The 18,361-nt window shown below is 36.2% G+C and overlaps 1 pseudogene; it reads left to right on the top strand.

Annotated features, from left to right (window-relative positions):
* Nucleotides 1-14,466: 14,466 nt before the first annotated feature.
* On the top strand, nucleotides 14,467-14,562 carry LOC140617776 (U6 spliceosomal RNA; annotated as a pseudogene).
* The last annotated feature ends 3,799 nt before the right edge of the window (nucleotides 14,563-18,361 follow it).

Genomic DNA, 18,361 nt, shown 5'->3' with positions numbered 1-18,361 from the left:
TAGCACTCAAAATGTTTCGTGTATATGCTCTCATTTATATCCTCACTTGCAAGGCAGGAAATAGCACAGCTCCATTGCAGACTGCAGGATTTATAGAAACCCTCCCAAGAACGCCGAGGCGTGTTCAGCTGTGAGCACTAGCTTAGGTCACTTGGTCCCTCTTCCTCCGGTCAGTCTTTTCACAGAAATATAGCTGGCACTATACTTCATTTCTTCTGAATTTCTATAGTTATTTTAGCTTACCACATAATGTAAACCTCAATTATATGCTTTTTTATGTTAATATTGTAATTGTGCATGTGAGGAGCTTTCAAGACATCGGAAGGGGAACAGAAAAGCTTAAAATGGAATGTTGGCTTGCTCTTAACTACCCATTTGGCTCTGCCCAAATCACATCCTCTCTGAACCTCGGTTGCTCGTGTGAAAAATGAGAAAACAAAACTTAACTTTGCTCAGTTTTTGAATGATTTTATGTAAAGGCAACTTTTGCAAGTATTCCCTAGACAAATATTAGCTATTATAAGTTGTCACATATTTTATTTTTATCCCCTTCAATATAAATGGTATATTCAGAAAGTGTGTATTAAAAATTAGGAAGGGTCTGAGACTTTACCCTACTTGCAAGCTAATAATTTAGCCTGTCACAGTTTCATGGATGCTCATGGTAAACATAATACCCCTGGATCAGAAACAAAAGACAATTTATTACTGATAGCAATGGCAGTGGACAGATTATCAACATTTTGATATCAGTTCTTCAAGTACCAATTCCCACAGTGAAGAAATCCAGAAAATGTCTGTAAATACAGTGAGTTGCTTTACAGGGGGGGAACCAGTTCTTTTTAAAGGCAAGTAAGTATGTCTGCCATTTGTTCTATAGGGAGCTTTTTCCCAAAGTTGTAAGAAACCTACCCTTAATTCTGAAGGACCTTAACTCCACCTCTCAAGACTGCTATACAAACACCCTTAAAAATATAGTAGGAAGAGGGACGCCCGGGTGGCTCAACGGTTGAGTGTCTGCCTTTGGCTCAGAGCATGATCCTGAAGTCCCAGGATCGAATCCCACATCAGGCTCCCTGCTTGGAGTCTGCTTCTCCCTCTGCCTATGTCTCTGCCTCTCTCTGTGTGTCTTTCATGAACAAATAAATAAAATCTTAAAAAAAAAAAAAACATAGTGGGAAGAATAAAAGGTAATCCATGCCTTGCTCACAAAACATACAAAAGTATCAGAGACTTACGGAATATTGTCTTGTAGCAGTATGCTTTATGATTTATAATCAAAAGACAACTTTAAAATTTAATTACTGAGTTCCTGCTATAGTTGAATAATTGGGATATTGTCATTCTACGGTATACAACAAAAAAGCTAAAAAAATATGCGCGGCAATGGTTTTCATACATTGGATAACAGAAAACAGAAGGCTCTGATCACTGAGAGAAGAAAAATGAATGAGTGGAGCCCTGCAATTGCTCTGGTTCTGTATTCACAGGCTTTCCTGGGCCTTTATAGAGGTAGGGACCAGATGGAGCTATTCCAAATAAAGCATACAGACTTGCTGAATTAGCAAGATAGAGCTCAGGAAAGCATGCCTGGAATTTTTAGGGAAGACTATCCAAGAAAAGGGAGATCCATAGAGAGAAAGCTCCAAAGATCAGCATAAAGATTCTCTTTTAGATGGCAGCTGAATATTATGCATATACATAGGATAAAATCCTATGAGGCTAGGCAAAAAAAAAAAAAAAAAAAAAGATTGTGGAGTCATAAGTAGTTCCTAGAGCTCTCACAGATCTGGGAGACCTTCAAGTTCTAACCACCCGGAGTAGAGCATCCTTGTTAAATACCTGAACCAGAAAAATCACACCTTAGTAGCAGAACTAAACTTCCATTAGTTTAAAGCTACTCTAGATTCTCTTTTTTAAAAAGCTTGAAAACAAGCCTCCAAATGATAAATTGGTAACAGTAATTTACTATCTGTTAGAACAAAAGCCAACAGTCTTTGAGGAATACAATAAAATCTAGAACTTGAGAACATGAAAACACAATCCATAAAAATTTCTACACATATAAAGAAGCAGAAAATGTGACACATTAACAGGAAAAACTAGAAATAATGTAACACATTACCAGCCAATAAAAAAACATCCAGAAATGACAGAGATGATGGAATTAACAGAAGTTTAAAGCACTTAATAGATATATTTTTAAAATGTTCAAGAATTGGGGCGCCTCAGTGGCTCAGCCTGTTGAGCATCTGCCTTCAGCTCAAGTCATGGTCCCAGAGTTCTGGGATCAAGCCCTGTATCTGGCTCCCTGCTCAGCAGGGAGTCTACTCTCCTTCCTCCCTCCGTTCCCCATCTTGTGCTCTCTTTCTCTCTCTCTCTTGGTCTCACTCTCTCTCTGAAATAAATAAATAAAATCTTTTAAATAATTAAAATAAAAAACAAAATGTTCAAGTATTTAAAAAGAAAGCATATGCATAATGAATAGAAAAATGGAAGATGTTTTTTAAATTTCCAAATGGAAAGGCACCTGGGTGGTTCAATCAATTAAGTAACCAATATTCGGTTTGGGCTCAAGTCATGATTTCAGGGTTGTGACATTGAGTCCCATCTTGGACTCTGTGCTGAGCATGGAATGTGCTTAAGTTTCTCTCTCTCCTCTCCCTCACCCCTTCCCCCTTTCCCCCAGGCATGCCTGTGCTCATTCTCTCTCTCTCTCTCTCTCAAAAAAGAAGTTCCAAACGGACCTTCTAAGGATGAAAAATACAATATCTCAAATTAAAAATTCACTTTAAGAGATTAAAAGCAAGTTAGAAATTGTGAAAGAAATGGTCAGTGAACTTGAAAATATAGCAGTCAAAATTATCCATGATAAAGCAAAGAGGAAAAAAAGACTAAAAATTGTAATAGAGCCTCTGTGAACTGTTGGAGACATTACGTGTAAGTAGAAGCCCAGACGAGAGAAGAGAGAAAAAGTATTTGAAGATGCAACAGGTAAAAATTTTCCAAATTTAATGAAAGCTATAAACTTACAGATCTTAGATTCTCAACGAACCCAAGCAGGATAAATAGAGAATTTTGAAAACTGCTAATTAAAGAAAAAAAATAAAAGCCACCAGAGGAGACATTATATACAGGAAAGTAAGAATAAGAATTATAGCACAGGGGCACCTGGGTGGCTCAGTGGTTGAGCATCTGCCTTTGGCTCAGGTCGTGATCCCAGAATCCTGGGATCAAGTCCTGCATCACGCTCCATGGGGAGCCTGCTTCTCCCTCTGTCTATGTCTCTGCTTCTCTCTGTGTGTCTTTCATGAATATATAAATAAAATCTTAAAAAAAAAAAGAACTGTAACACATTTCTTGCCTGAAACTATGCAAAACAGAAGACAGTGGAATGAAATCTTTAAAATTACAAAAAAAGAGTTAACCTATCTTTCTACAGCCAATAACAATATACTTTAATAATTAGAGGCAAAATAAATAATTTGGCAGATTTTAACAAGTTGGGAATATCATCCCCAGTAGAGTCACACTATAAAAAATATTAAATGAAATATTTCAGGTAGGAGGAAAATGGTACTAACTGGAAATTTATATACAAAAAACAATGGTGGAATTAGTAAATAAGTGGGTAAATATAAAAAAATATTTTATCAGGGATCCCTGCGTGGCTCAGCAGTTTAGCGCCTGCCTTCGGCCTAGGGCATGATCCTGGAGACCCGGAATCTAGTCCCATGTCAGGCTCCCTGCATGGAGCTTGCTTCTCCCTCTGCCTGTATCTCTGCCTTGGTCTCTCTCTCTTTCTCTCTGTGTGTCTCTCATGAATTAATAAATAAAAATCTTAAAGTATATTTTATCTCATTTAAAACTTTCTCTAGAATATAACTGACTAAAGCAAAAATATTAACAGTGAACTGGGGATGCTTGGGTGGCTCAATGGTTGAACGTCTGCCTTTGACTCAGGTCGTGATCTCTTTGACTCGGGTCCTGGGACCGAGTCCTACATTGGGTTCCCTGCAGGAAGCCTGCTTCTCCCTCTGCCTGTGTCTCTGTCTCTCTGTGTTTCTCATGAATAAATAAATGAAATCTTAAAAGCAAACAAACAATGAATTGTGACATTTACAGGTAACAGTAAATTTTGTCAAAAATTAGTACAAAGGATGGGAAGGAAATAAATATAAATATAGGGCTAAAGATTGTCACATTGTAGATGAAGTGGAACAGTACTAGTTGATAGCAGATTGAAATGTTTTAAAGACTCATTTTTTTTCAAGCCATGCAGGAATCAGTAACAACAAAAAGATGTATAGATGATATATCAATTATGAACGTAAAGTAGAAGAATAAAGATTAGCCAATAAATTCAAAAGAAGGAAGAAGAAGAAAGGGGAAAAGACAAAGAACAAACGGAAATTAACTAGCAAGATGATAGAATTAAAACTGATCATATTAATAATTACATTAAATATAAACCATAAAAACTCTTATTAGAGGTCAGATATCATGAAACTGATTAGAAAATCAGGATCTAATTATGCATTGCCTATAAAAAAAACCCACTTTAAATATAAAGACATTGATAAGTTAGAAGGAAAGAGGAAAATTACATACCATGAAAACACCAATTATAAGAAGCTGAAATGGCCATATTAACATCAGAAAAATTAGCATTGAGAACAAAGAATATTACTAAGAATCAAGAGGAACACTTTTTCATTATAAAGAGGTCAATTAATTCAGAGGACATAATACGTGTTAGTTATATAAATAAATAAATAAATAAATATATATATATTTATATATATATAAAGTTATAAATCTTTATAGATAAAGCAAGAACTGAGAACCAAAGGGTGAAAAATGGTCTCCTTGTAGGTACTGGTAGAGAAACTAGGAATAAAATCATAATTTAGAAGCGTTGAACAATGTTATCAATATCTTTTCCTAATTGATATTTCTGGAAACTATATCCAGTAGCTACAAAATACACATCCTTTTGAAGCACACATGGATTTTTTCACCAAAATAATCCATATACTGGACTTTAAAGCAAATATTAATTAATTTAAAAGAATTGAAATCAGATAGTTTGTTCTCTCATCTCTATGGAATTCCATTAGAAATAAATAACATAACAATATCTGAAATAACTTCAAATATTTTGAAATATAAAAACACTTCTCTATTAGTTACTCATGGATCAAAGAAGAAAACACAAAACAGTTAGAAAATACCTTGATTGAATGAAAATTACACAATACATATAAAAATATTTAGGGGAAAATTTATAATTTGAAATATTCATTTTAGAAAAGAGGAAAATTCTATATTAACAGTCCAAGAAACTAGAAATAAAACAACTACAAATTAGAAGGAAGGGCATAATAAACACACATTCAGTATATGAATATATAAGCATAACGTCAATTAATATAAAGAGCACAAGAGATGAAAAACAATAAAAATGAAAGATTGCTCTTTTACAATATCATCAAAATCGGTAATCATGTAAGTAGGCTGATCAAAAAGTGCAGAGAATCAGAAATTACTAGAATCAGAAATGAATCACTACATACAGACAGAAGGCATTAAAAATATTTTAAACTTGAAAACAGCTGAAATGGACAGTTTGAAAGAGATAAATTACTGAAATTAACATAAGGAGAAATGGAAGGTTATGTTTCTGTATATGATATAGAAAGTCCCAGGTGAACGTCACTTCACTAACATTTGGAAAATCTGGGATAATTTACAAAATAAATAAAAATAAAATACTTGAATAATATATTTTCTTCAGCCCATCAGAGGGCAACAGATCTGAATTCTAGAGTGACTAAGTACTACTAAGGAGAAATAGAATAACCAAACTCCCTTTTGGCAAAGAATGGAAGAAATGGTCATCATCCAAATTGGTAAGAAAAATTCTGCTAAAATTTTAACACACTTGTAAAGACAAACTAAATATGGGCCAGCATATTTGTTTGTAATATCTGGGGGTCTCAAGCATAAAGGGGCTTAGCAGTCACTCACAATCTCTCTTGCATGGAATCTCTACCATACATGCATGAGAAAAATGGAGTCAACACAAAAGATAAAGAATCTCTCTTAATGGAGTAAGTGAGTACATGATGATTAATAGTAGGAGACAGGAACTGGGAAGAAAAAATTCTAAAACATGCATCTGTTAAGAACTTCAAAATTCCAAACACATAACACAACTCAATTAGAGGACCAATAATCCAGTAAAAGCTGGTCAAAAGATTTGAACAAGCACTTCATCAAAGAAGGTATACTTGAGGCAAACAAACACAATGAAAAGATGTTCAACATCATTAGTCATCAGAGAAATGCAATTTTTATTGAGATATCATTTACATAGTAAAATTCACAGTTTTAAATTGTAAGGCTCAGTTGTTTTTAGTATGTTCACAAGGTTGGATAACATTACTACTATCTAATTCCAGAATATTTACCTCATTCCAAATAAGAAATCCCATACCAATTAGTGGTCATTCCCTATTCTCTCCTCTCCCATTCCCTGGCAACCACTAATCTACTTTCTTTCTCTATGGATTTACCTATTATGGGTCTTTTATATAAATGGAATCATATGGGCTTTTGTGATTGGCTTTTTTTCATGGAGGATGTTTTCGAGCTCTATCCATTCTGTAGGATGTAGTGCTTTATTCCTCTTTATGATTGAATAATTTATGCAAATATCACATTTGTCTATCCATTCATCAGTTGATGAACATGTGGGTTGTTTCCACATTTGGACTGTTATGAATAATGCTGCTAAAAATATTTAAGTACAAGTTTTTGTATGAATATATGTTTTCATTTCTTCTGCATATATAGCTAGAAATAAAATATTTTAGTCATATGGTAACTCTAGGTTTATCTTTTTTAGGAATTGCTAAATTGTTTTCCACAGCAGCTGAATCATTTTTCATTTCCATTGACAATATATTAGGCTACCAATTTCTCTGAATTCTTCCCAACAAATTGTATATTTTTGTTTGTTTCTTTTGTTAAAATATGACCATTCTAGTGAGTGAGAAGTAGTTTTGGTTTTGATTTGCATTTCACTAATAACTAATAATGGTGGTCATCTTTTCAAATGCTTTTTGGCCATTGGAACATCTTTGGGCAAATGTCTATTCAATTCTTTGTCCATTTTTGATTGAGTTATTTGTCCTGTTATTGTTGAGTTCTAAGAATACTTTTTATATTTTGTAAGAGTACTATATACATATTGTGTGTATATATATAGTATATATAGTATATATACATATACATGTATATATTTACATATACTACTAAATATATGTATAATATAGTACATATATATGATTTTCAAATATTTTCAAATATATACGTTTGTAAGTGTGTGTGTATATACAATTGGAAATATATATACATACAATTGGAATATATATATATATACATACAATTTGGAAATACTTTTATATATATATATACACAATATATATATACAATTTGGAAATACTTTTTCCCATAATGTGGATTGTCTCTTCACTTTCTTAAGAGCATTATTTGAGCACAAAAGTTTTTAATTTGGATAAAGTTAAATTTACCTATTTTTTCCCCTCTGGCTCCTTATGCTTTTGATTTTATATATAAGAAACCATTGCTTAATCCAAGGTCATGAAGATTCACTCTCATGTTTTATTATAAAAGTTTTATCACTACATTTGGGCCTTTGGCCGCTTTATTAATTTTTATGTAAAGTATGAAGTATGAGCTCCAGTTATGTTTCTGCATGTGAATAACCACTTGTACCTTCAACATTTTGTTGAAAAGATTATTCTTTCACCATTGAGTGCTCTTGGCATACTCGTAAAAATCTGGTGACCACAGATTAATGGTTTATTTTTGGACTCTCAATTCTCTTTCATTGATGTATATGTCTGTCAGTACACTAGCACAACATTCTCTTGATTACCATAGCTTTTTAGTAGATTTTGAAATTGGGAAGTGTGTGTTAGTTTTTATTTTATACAATAGTTTGGCTACTCTGGGCGCATTCCAATTTCATATCAATTTTAAGATGAATTTGTCCATTTCTGTAAAAAAAACAGCAGTTGAAATCTTGATAGGGATTGTGCTGAATCTACAGATAAATTTGGGGAGTACTGACATCTTAACAAAGTCTTCCAATTCACAAGCATGAAAGTCTTCCCATTTACTTAGGTCTTAATTAATTTCCTTCAACAATATTTTGTAGTTTTCAATATACAAGTCTTATACGTCTTAGTTAAATTTATTCCTAAGTATTATATTATTTTTTATATTACTGTAAATGAACTTGTTTTCTTAATTTCATTTTAGATTATTTATTGCTAGTGTATAAAGATACAAATTATTTTTTTTATGTGTTGATCTCATATCCAACACATGCTGGACTTACTAGGTATAATAGTTTTTCTGTGGTTTCTTCAGGATATATATTATCATGTCATCCTCAAATAGATATAGTTTTACTTCTTCTTTTCTGATCCTAATGCCTTTTATTTCTTTTTACTGCCTAACTGCCTTGGCTAGAACCTCCATTACAAGGTTGAAAAGAAGTGGTTAAGAATAGACAACCTTGTCTTATTCCTGTTAGGGGAAAACTTTCAATCTCCACTACTAACTATGATGTTAGTTGTGAGTTTTTCTTTCTTTTTTTTTTTTTAAGATTTTATTTATATATTCATGACAGAGAGAGAGAGAGAGAGAGACGCAGAGACACAGGCAGAAGGAGAAGCAGGCTCCATGCGGGGAGCCCGACGTGAGACTCTATCCCAGGTCTCCAAGATCACACCCCAGGCTGAAGGCGGCGCTAAACCGCTGGCCACTGGGGCTGCCCAGTTCTGATGTTTTCAAAGATGTCCTTTGTCAGGGTGAGGAAATTTCCTTCTATGCCCGGTTTGTTTTGTATTTTTCTTCTTGACTTTCTTTAAAAAAAAAAAAAAATTGTTATTTAAATTCAAAGTAGTTAGCATATACTGTGTTATAAGTTTTAGGGGTAGAATTTAGTGATTCATTGTTGTATATTTTTGTCATAAATCCAAAGTGTGCTAGATTTTGTCAAATGTTTTTTCTGTATCTATTGAGATATCATATGGTGTTGGATGTTTATCTTAATATGCAATATTTACATTCATTGATTTTCATATGTTGAACCCAACCTTGCATTCCTGGGTTGAAACTCACTTGGTCAGGGCATATATTCCTTTTTCTATGCTGCTGGATTCACTTTGCTTGTATCTTATTGAGGATTTTCGCATCTATATACATAAAGGATATTGTTCTATAGTTTTCATGTGATATCTATCCATTTTGATATCAGGATAATACTAACCATAGAATAAGTTAGGAAGCGTTACCTGACTCTTCTTTTTGGAAGAGTTTGTGAAGAGTTGATATTAATTCTTCTATAAGCATTTGATAGAATTCACCAATGACGTAATCTGTTCCTGGGCTTTTCTTTATGGGAGATTCTGTGATTACTAACACAATATATTTACTTGTAAAAAAAAAAATATATATATATATATATATATATATTTACTTGTTATAGACCATTCAAATTTCTATTTCTTGTTATCATTTTTGATAATTTTGTCTTTCTACAACTTTATCCATTTCATCAAAGATGTCCAGTTTCTTGACATATAATTGTTTATCATATTCTGTATTTCTACTTGATCAGTGGTAACATATCTTCTTTTATTTGTGATTTTAGTAATATTGATTTTCTAAGTGGTTTTCCTTCCATGGTTTATGAGATACTCTTCTATCTGGTTCTCCTATTTCTCTAAATTTATTTTAAGTGTCTTTTGATGCTCTCTCTTCCTCTGTTTCTTAGATAACAGTGTTCCCTAGGACTCTGACAACACTGTTTCCTATTCTTATTCTATAAATTTCCCTAATCAGTATCACCTACTACCATGGCATAAAATGCTACCTGTATGTTGATGATTCTCAATATTTTATTTCTAGAGGAAATCACTCTTCTGATATTTAGACAGTATGTATAGCTAGAAACTTCAGTTTAATATGCTGATGTCACCCCAACATGTTCCAAGCTAAAGGTGTCTACCCAACCCCATAGCCTAAATAACCATGGCATCATTGCTGTCCCCATTGATTGATAAAGCCAAAATCCTAAAAATCCCAGCAGTCTTTGGCCTGCAACTATAAACTGAGAAAGTCCCTTGTACCCACCTGTTGCAGTTGTGAATACTAAAACCACAGCAGGGTGCCTGCTCTCAAAAATGTGGCTTGATAGCAGTCCTGTGTGCAGATCACCGCTGCTGGAATCGATCTTTGCTCAGAATGTATCACTTCCTTACAATGTTGAGAAGGTGGCTTCTTTTCTATATGGTACACTAAGCTAAGGGCATTCTGAATCAAAATTGTCCTAAGTTCTATGAATACATCAGGACAGCCACATCCCCAAAACAAGTTGATTCTAGAATGACTTGGTCAGGTATGCTGGTATGGACAACTATTTTCTTCCCAGTCCTTGGATGCCAGGCTTATCTACTGGTACATCATCATGGTAGATTCTGTTTCAGGTAAATTCTATTTCAATAACTTCATCTCATTTATAAAAAAAATCTGCTTATTTATTTGAGAGAGAGAGAGTGAGATCACAGGAGGGAGAGTTAGAGGAAGAAGGAGGGAGAAATCTCAAATAGACTCAACTGAGTGTAGAGCCTGATGCAGGTCTTGATCTCAAGACCCTGAGATCATGACCTGAGCTGAAATCAAGAGTCAGATGCCTTAACCAACTAAGCCACCCAGGTGCCCCTTCCTCTCCTTAAACAAGGCTACCTCAGGTGAACTAGTATAATTTAATTCTTTTTAATTTAGAAGATGAAGATCTCAGTCCATTTCTTCCTTAGAAGGCCTCTATAATCTTATGTAAAATAATTTATTTTGCCTCCTACAACTTCCAAACTATATAAGTGGTTGTGTCAGAATTAAGTTAAAGAAGCCATCCATACACTAGATGTCCTTTTATATGCTAAAGAGCTGATTTCTATAAATTTCTAATGAACTACAAATTATTTTAAAAATAACTTGATCAGTGTGTGTGTGTGTGTGTGTGTGTGTGTGTGTGTTAGCACTGAAAAGGAGAAAGGTCAGCTCAGGGTTCTTAGTTCTGGCTGCATCACTAACTGCTGTTGACTTTGGATAACTCACATAAAAATCTCCGTGCCTCACTTCCTTCATGCAAAAAATGGAGGGGTGGAGCTACATAGTTGTTCTGGTTACTTCCAACTCTAGATAATTCTATAATTCTTTTTGATGACCTAAACATAATTTGTAGGCAAACACACCCTTGCATGTTGTTCCGGAAGCTTCATTTCTGACCATTAGGTTCATTCTTGGTCATCAGCTTGATTTAGCCAACTTCTGATTACCCATTCACAGATGCCTGTGGATTACCCATGGGTGGTCTGGCTCTTCATAAGCAATAGAGTAGACTGGGGGCTGCCTCAAGCCCCAGCATAGGCCAGATTCATCCAAATACAGAGCCAGAACCATGCCAGTCTCCACAGGTTGGTAGAGCCCAAGGCAAGGTATCTGCAGCTCTGTTTCAGAACGTTCATGTCAAACTGCTTAAAAGTGTGTTCACAAGCACAGATTCCTATGGCAGCCTAACAAAAAAGAACCGAAAGAAGATGGAATGCTTCAGAAAATTCCCTTAGGCCCTGGACAGGAGCTGCTTTTTGAGACTGTCATGAGACTGAATGCAAGGGTGTAGCCCTTTCATAAAATTGCCCTGCACTGTTTGTGTTTTCCTGATGTATGGTGCTCATGTCGAATGAGAACTGAATCCAAGCCCTCACCCTCAGACACAACGTGAGTGTTTTGGGAGGTTCCAAACATCTTTGGTTTGTTTTTAAATTTTAATAAGTTCAGTACTTCCTGGGTTTGGCCAGGCCAGACACACCACAGGACGTTTCCAGCCTGAAACCAGAAAGCGTGCAGGCACTCACAGAGGAGACTGATGCAGCGAGCTTTCCATCCCACTTGCCAGACCTAAAAGCATCTCGTGTGGTTAGCTGACTCGTGGTGTACCTACCCAGAGCGCATAACATATGAAAAAAGATTTTATGTCTTAGCCATGTCCTAGCGCACTATGCGTGCATTCGCCCTCATATATCCGCTACTTCTCATAATATTTCTAGGAAGGAAGGAAGACTGGCCTTCTCATTAAGTAGATGAATGTGAACATTTCTTGACAGCAAGGACAATGTTTCCATGTTCAATTTACTATTAAAAGAACTCCAGTAGTAATTGCTGTTGATGAGGAGGAAATTGAGGCACTGACATTTTGAATAATCCAGTTCAGTGCTGTGAGTCACCCATCCACAGTATTCAGTTTAGCAACTATGTAATTGAATGCTACTGCCCAAGTACCAGGATAATTATAGACACTGCGGAGGATTAGGAACTTGTAAGATGTTAGGGCTTTGAGAACCAAGTGGTCATCCAGGAAACCACGACACAGTATCAGGCCTCCACTCCAGAGTGGAGACAATATTAGCTCCCATGATTCCCATGGCAAAATAAAAGGTGTAGGGCAGGTGCCTCCTATAGCCACTGAGCTACCTGTCTGTTTCCCTTCACAGCTAAGCTCATTTCTAGAAAAGTTCATATTGACAGTCTTTACTGTCTTAACTTCTCAGCTTCTAGGAGGAATGCTCAAACCTTCTCACTGTTAAGTCCAAATGGGCACTTTCTGTCTGCATCTGATTTGCCCTGTTGAACGTGTTTGACATTCTTCACAGCTTGTTCCTTCTGGAAACTCTCCACATGTCCAATATTAAGTATATTGTCTCTCCTTTCTCCCCCACTACCTCACCATCCCCTAAACCAGTCTTCTTCCTAAATTTCCTGTCTTGGCAAAGAGCATCACCATCTATCCAATTAGTCAAGCCAGAAATGGCAGTAAGTGGAAGATTTGGGGGTGGGGGTGAGGAGATAATTCATTAGTTATCCCTTTTAGTCACACTTCTGCCTAATAAGTCACAAATTTTTATAGAATTTTCTTTATTAACCTCATATGTATCCCTTCTTCTGAGTCTCAAAACTATTGGCCTTATCATATGTCACTTATTTGATGGAAGATATGGCTTCTGGCTTTTAGATTCATTCTCTGTCAATCCCTCTAGTGGACTGTTGTTAAACTTACCTTTCCTCCCTCCCCAAAATAAAAATTGTAATCAAGCTACCTCCTCCATTTAAATTTGACTCCACATTCCTGTAGGAAAAACTCAAAGTCCATGGTATGGCATGCAAAAGCATTAGTGATCTGGCCCCAGTGGTGTTTTCACCTTCTTAGGCCCCCTTAGTCATTCTCAAAGACCTTGGTCCTAGGACAGTACCGATGCTCTTCCATACGTCTGCATCTTTGTTTTTGGTCAAAGCTCACTTTTCTATTCTCAAGAACCTCCTCTTTTTATCCTGGTCCACTTTGTCCAAACCTCTATTGTAGCACTTACCAAGCTGTGCAGCTTTTACAAAGGCAAAGATTTAAAACAAAACGAAATACAATAAAAACCAACCAGGCATGTTTGGAAAGCTACAGGCAAGTTTCACTTGGTTGAGCTCAGGGTCTTGGTGATCCTCCAAGATATGGAACATGAGATGAAATGGGTAGTCCTTCACGGATTTTAATTAGGGAAGTTATTTGATCAGATTTGCATTTTAGAGCCATATTCCATTTGTGTGTAAGATGTTTTGGAGCATCTCCATAATTATTAGGGCCTGAAGGAGAATGGGTAAAAAAGGATGAGGAATTACTGCAGAGATATTTATACAGTAAATTTGGCAAGTCTGATGGATTGATTAAGTGAATTGGAGAATTTATCCATTGATTCAATAATTATTGGGGACTAAGCATTGCTGCAGTTTCTAGAAGTACAAAGAGATTATAAGACAATGTTCCCACTTTTATAGAAACTTATTACAGTGAAAAACAAAGTAGATCAGAAGTGGACTCAAATATATATAGGAGTTTAGTAAATGATAAAGGTTAAATTCTTTAATATGTAGTTTTAGAACAATTGGCTGTTTGGGGAAAAACAGATATAAAATTGTATTTTCTCATCAAATTCAGTTCCAAATAAATTGAATTCAAAATGTGAAATAATAAAAACAATAAAAATAACCGTAGTTTAATATGTGTATAAATTTACAGCTTTTAAACCTTCCTAAACAGAGCACCAAAGACATAAACTACACAATGAAGAGCAATGCCATTGAAATCTCTTTATCACAGAAATATAGCAATGAAGAAATAATGGCAACATAAAGGTATATAAAGATCTAGTATGATATACAAAATTCTATTACAGTATTACACACTTGCTTTTGATTTGGCTTGTTCCAAAGGCTGTCAGAAGAAAAGCATGAGGATCTATTTGAACATTTATATAAAAGAGAACCGTGGTGCTAACTTCTGAAATGATACAAAGAAGATTAGGAAGACCTCTGCATAAAGATGACGTGCAAATTCCTGAAGTGTTCCATATTTTTTAGATGTGGAAGATGTTCCTGTCACCATGGAGTGAGACTCTTGACCCTATTCAGTCCAGAGACTTGATCTGAGATGCCACACGCCAGCATTCTCACTCCCTGGTGAGGGTTTGGAATAGGTTCTTTCTCTCAAGCTGTTGTGTCAAGTCACTCGGATGTAGATAAAACACAAAGGCAGGTGAGAGAGAGAGAGAGAGAGAGAGAGAGAAAGAGAGAGAGAACCATGAATCTTCGATTGATGTTATGAGAGTGTTAATTGAATACCCAAATCACAGTAACGGCTTTGTACCAAAGAACTCTAAAAATTCAGAGGCAGGGATTGGGGTACCTGATAATACTCCTCAGACAAAGAAAAAAATTATTCAAGGCTAATAAAACATTCTTACTCTGAAGTTTTCCACTGATGTACTTTTGTCTCTGAAACTGAGTTCCAGGAGCCAAATAATTTCCAACCGTCCAGTAAGCAATTAATGAGAACCTATTATGGTCTAAGGCAATGTATTAGATGCTGTCTTTTTCACAGTAAGTATAATTGTCTTCCTCAAAGATGAGTATGACAATGCCTTTGCCTTCAAGAAATTCATGGATTAGCACTTAAAGAGGGGAATAATACCTACAGTGCAGTCTGCATTTTCCTAACACCGAATGCACTTAATTTATTTCATGATGCCAGCCTGGCTGGGTTAAGTAGCTTACGGAGGACACTGAAGAGAGAGAAGATTTTTATTTAATGGCTATAGCGTAAGCCTTCCTTTTCATTTAGATGGAGCCTCGGTTTGTGGGGCTGTCAGCACAACACCTTCCAAAATATCACATTCTCTTTCCATGATGTTTAAGAGGCTAGTGATGTGAGTTTAAGAGAGGAAGAAAGTGAAGCTTATTAGTTTGAATGAGGTCATCAGAGTCACTCTGCAGGATCCTTATAGGAATAGAACAGGGCCCAGTGCAGACCCCTACCAATTAAAATGATCTGGATGGAGGCAAACATTGTGGTGAATGAATATACAGAATGTCATCATGTTTACCTCAAGTATGCTTTTACATGATAAACCCTAGAAACTTCTGAATTTTGGTTTTGAGAGCATTGAACATTTACTATGGCAAGAAGGCCTTGAGTATCTCCACGTGGGCGTCTCTTTCCCGGCCCAAACTTCACATCCCTAAACCCATCCATGCCCTGCCAGCTTCTGTTCTTGGGTTTCTTCCATCTGCCAGATTTGACCGCTCCTCCTTGTCTGATTTTCAAATGTCCTCCAAGCCTTCATCTTTGGGGATGATTCTCCCTGATTCTTTATAAGATGTTTCTGTGGGGCTGGATGAAATTAATACCTTGGCTTCAGGCGCCCACTTTCTTGACCTTGTTCACCTCCGGCTGGCCTTACACTCACCCTACCCCATTCCCTTGGCCGCCACAGCATCTCCACGATGATGTTCTACAAACGCATTTTTTGAAATTTTCCTCTTTTCCCCCTCATTCAATGTTTCCTCAATATTTACCTCTTTCCAAGACTAATTCTCAGAGTTTTGGGTAAAGGGAAGCAAAACAAAACTAAACAAAAACAGGCCATTCAGGGACCTACTACAGATCTACTAAGCTAGGAAAGAGGTCCAGACTCCAATTCCTCTCTTAATTGGCTTCATGACTAAAAGCTGTGTGGGGACCTGTAAATAGCAATTCGAAATACATACCGTGTTTCCTTGTCCATTATCTCCCCACCCCCTTCCAAATCTGAGGTAAGCTAAGGACACAGATTCTGGGATGCTTGTGGGTTCTTTCTGACCCTCGGTGATTATTAAACAGCACATTTGGGTTAGGGTTTTTTCCCCTGCATTGTGGTTTCTGTGATTAAGTGATGTACTACATAATGTTCTTGCAACTCCAGATGCCTGAAATATTTTTACTATTTATGCATATTCATTTTTTTTATTTTTCTACAAAAAATTTATTTTCTACAAAAAAAGAAAATAAAGAGGTAGTTGAAAATCAGAGATTTGTCTTCTCTCCTTGTTAAAAAGCTGGCAAAGTCTTTAGAAGAGCCCAATGGGACAGTGTTCCCAAAGATCAGTACTTTCCTAAGTAAACAAAGGGAAGCTCTCTCTTCAGTGAAGTCACCCTCTGCCCACCCCATCAGGGAATTAGGCAGAGTGTCTAAAGTTTGCACAGGTTTGCTGACTGGCGAGCAGTGGGGGAAAAGAGAGGGAGGAAGGGGAGAAGGAAATGGAGAATGAGAAAAAGAGGGGAGAGAAAAAGAAGCAAGCAGAAGATAAGCAAGCAGCTATGTATTCACAGTGAGCCTCAGTTAATTTAAGATCTTCCTTCACTTGTTGGCCCCTGGAGTACAGTAGTGGTCAGTTTCCCATCTTGCTCTAGGCCACATGATTGCTTCACTTTATATCTACTTCTTTTGTATTGGGGATTAAAAAAAAAAAAAGCTGGAAAAAAAAAAAAAAACAGTGATGCTGAATCTTTTGACATTGAACTTTGCAAAACAATAAAAGACACAGCCAGAACATTTTTTTCCACAACAGTTAATTTGTATGGTTCCCAGCACAATTTAAAAGTGGTTTAGTTTCAAAAGGGTAAATGTTCAACTGAGCATGTCCTATTCAAAAGAGTCTTAAAAATATACAGAACTGACTGTAAGAAAAAGACCTCCTCAAGGTGGTATATTTTGCTTGAATAGGGAAACAAAATCAAGCATGGCCTCACTCTGTTGGCTTTGTTTTTCCGAGGTTATTGAAGAAAAGAGAAGTTTGCCAAAACTAAACAAAATGCAGAACAATTTCTTTGAACCTGAGAACTCTCCAGTGCCCAAACATGATTAAAAACCATCTTGGTTAAGCCCTTTTGATCGGCCTGCCTGTCGTAAAACCTGTTCTGAGTCTCTGGCAATTACAGTCTTATCTGTGTGGTCCTTTCCTTTTGAGAACTTTCAGCATGATGTTGTCCTGCTGGGGCTCAACTAATTGCTTATGGACGATGTGATATAGAGAGCTTAGTGCCCATCAAAAATGATGCCACTGATGTACCCACACCCCCAGCAAACCTGAGCAAAGGTGTGTTCTCATCTCTCCACAAAAGAGACTTTCTGAGAAGAAAAAGGGAAAGAACTGGAAAGAACACGAGTGACTCCAGGACAGCATGGAGAAATATGCAGACAAATACTTGGCGTTTTTTCGAGTTTTCTTTATTAAAGACTCTAATTGAATTTCATTGACTGAAGTTGAAAGCCATGTCTAGAGCACACTGTAGATCTGTTACTTTCCCATTCTATTTATATGTCTATGAAGTAGATCATTGTAATGAATACAAATGGGCAATAAGTACAAAGTTATTGCATAATTTTTCAAAATTTTATGATTGCTTTTCCTATTTCCTCTTAGAATAATGGCCCCTCTGTGTAGCCTGTAGACCATTCACTATATCTTCAGTATATTTTACCATTTCAGCAGATTTTAATTTATTAGAGACATACTAGAAGTGGTATGTAAACAATCCACAGAACGAAGCTGATTTGTAAGACATGGACAACCCGAACCAGGATTAAGTTACTTCTGAGATCACTTGGTGAATGCAAATGCATATGTATTATTCCCTCTTTTCCCCTCCCTGCCTGCTTCTTGATTTGGCCAAGACTGGGACTTGGGGACTGGAGGGAAAACCAAATTAGAGCCACCCACCGACCCATAGCAAACAGAACAGAAAATGTCGATCTCATGATGGGATGTGTAACAAGATGGAAAGTTTCTCTATGGGTTTGCATTTTTAAGCCAGACTTCGGCAAAGGTTCAAAGCTGC

Source organism: Canis lupus, chromosome 25, assembly GCF_048164855.1.
Source record: "Canis lupus baileyi chromosome 25, mCanLup2.hap1, whole genome shotgun sequence".
NCBI classification, from domain to species: Eukaryota; Metazoa; Chordata; class Mammalia; order Carnivora; family Canidae; genus Canis; species Canis lupus.
This window is presented reverse-complemented; position numbering and strand designations above follow the sequence as displayed.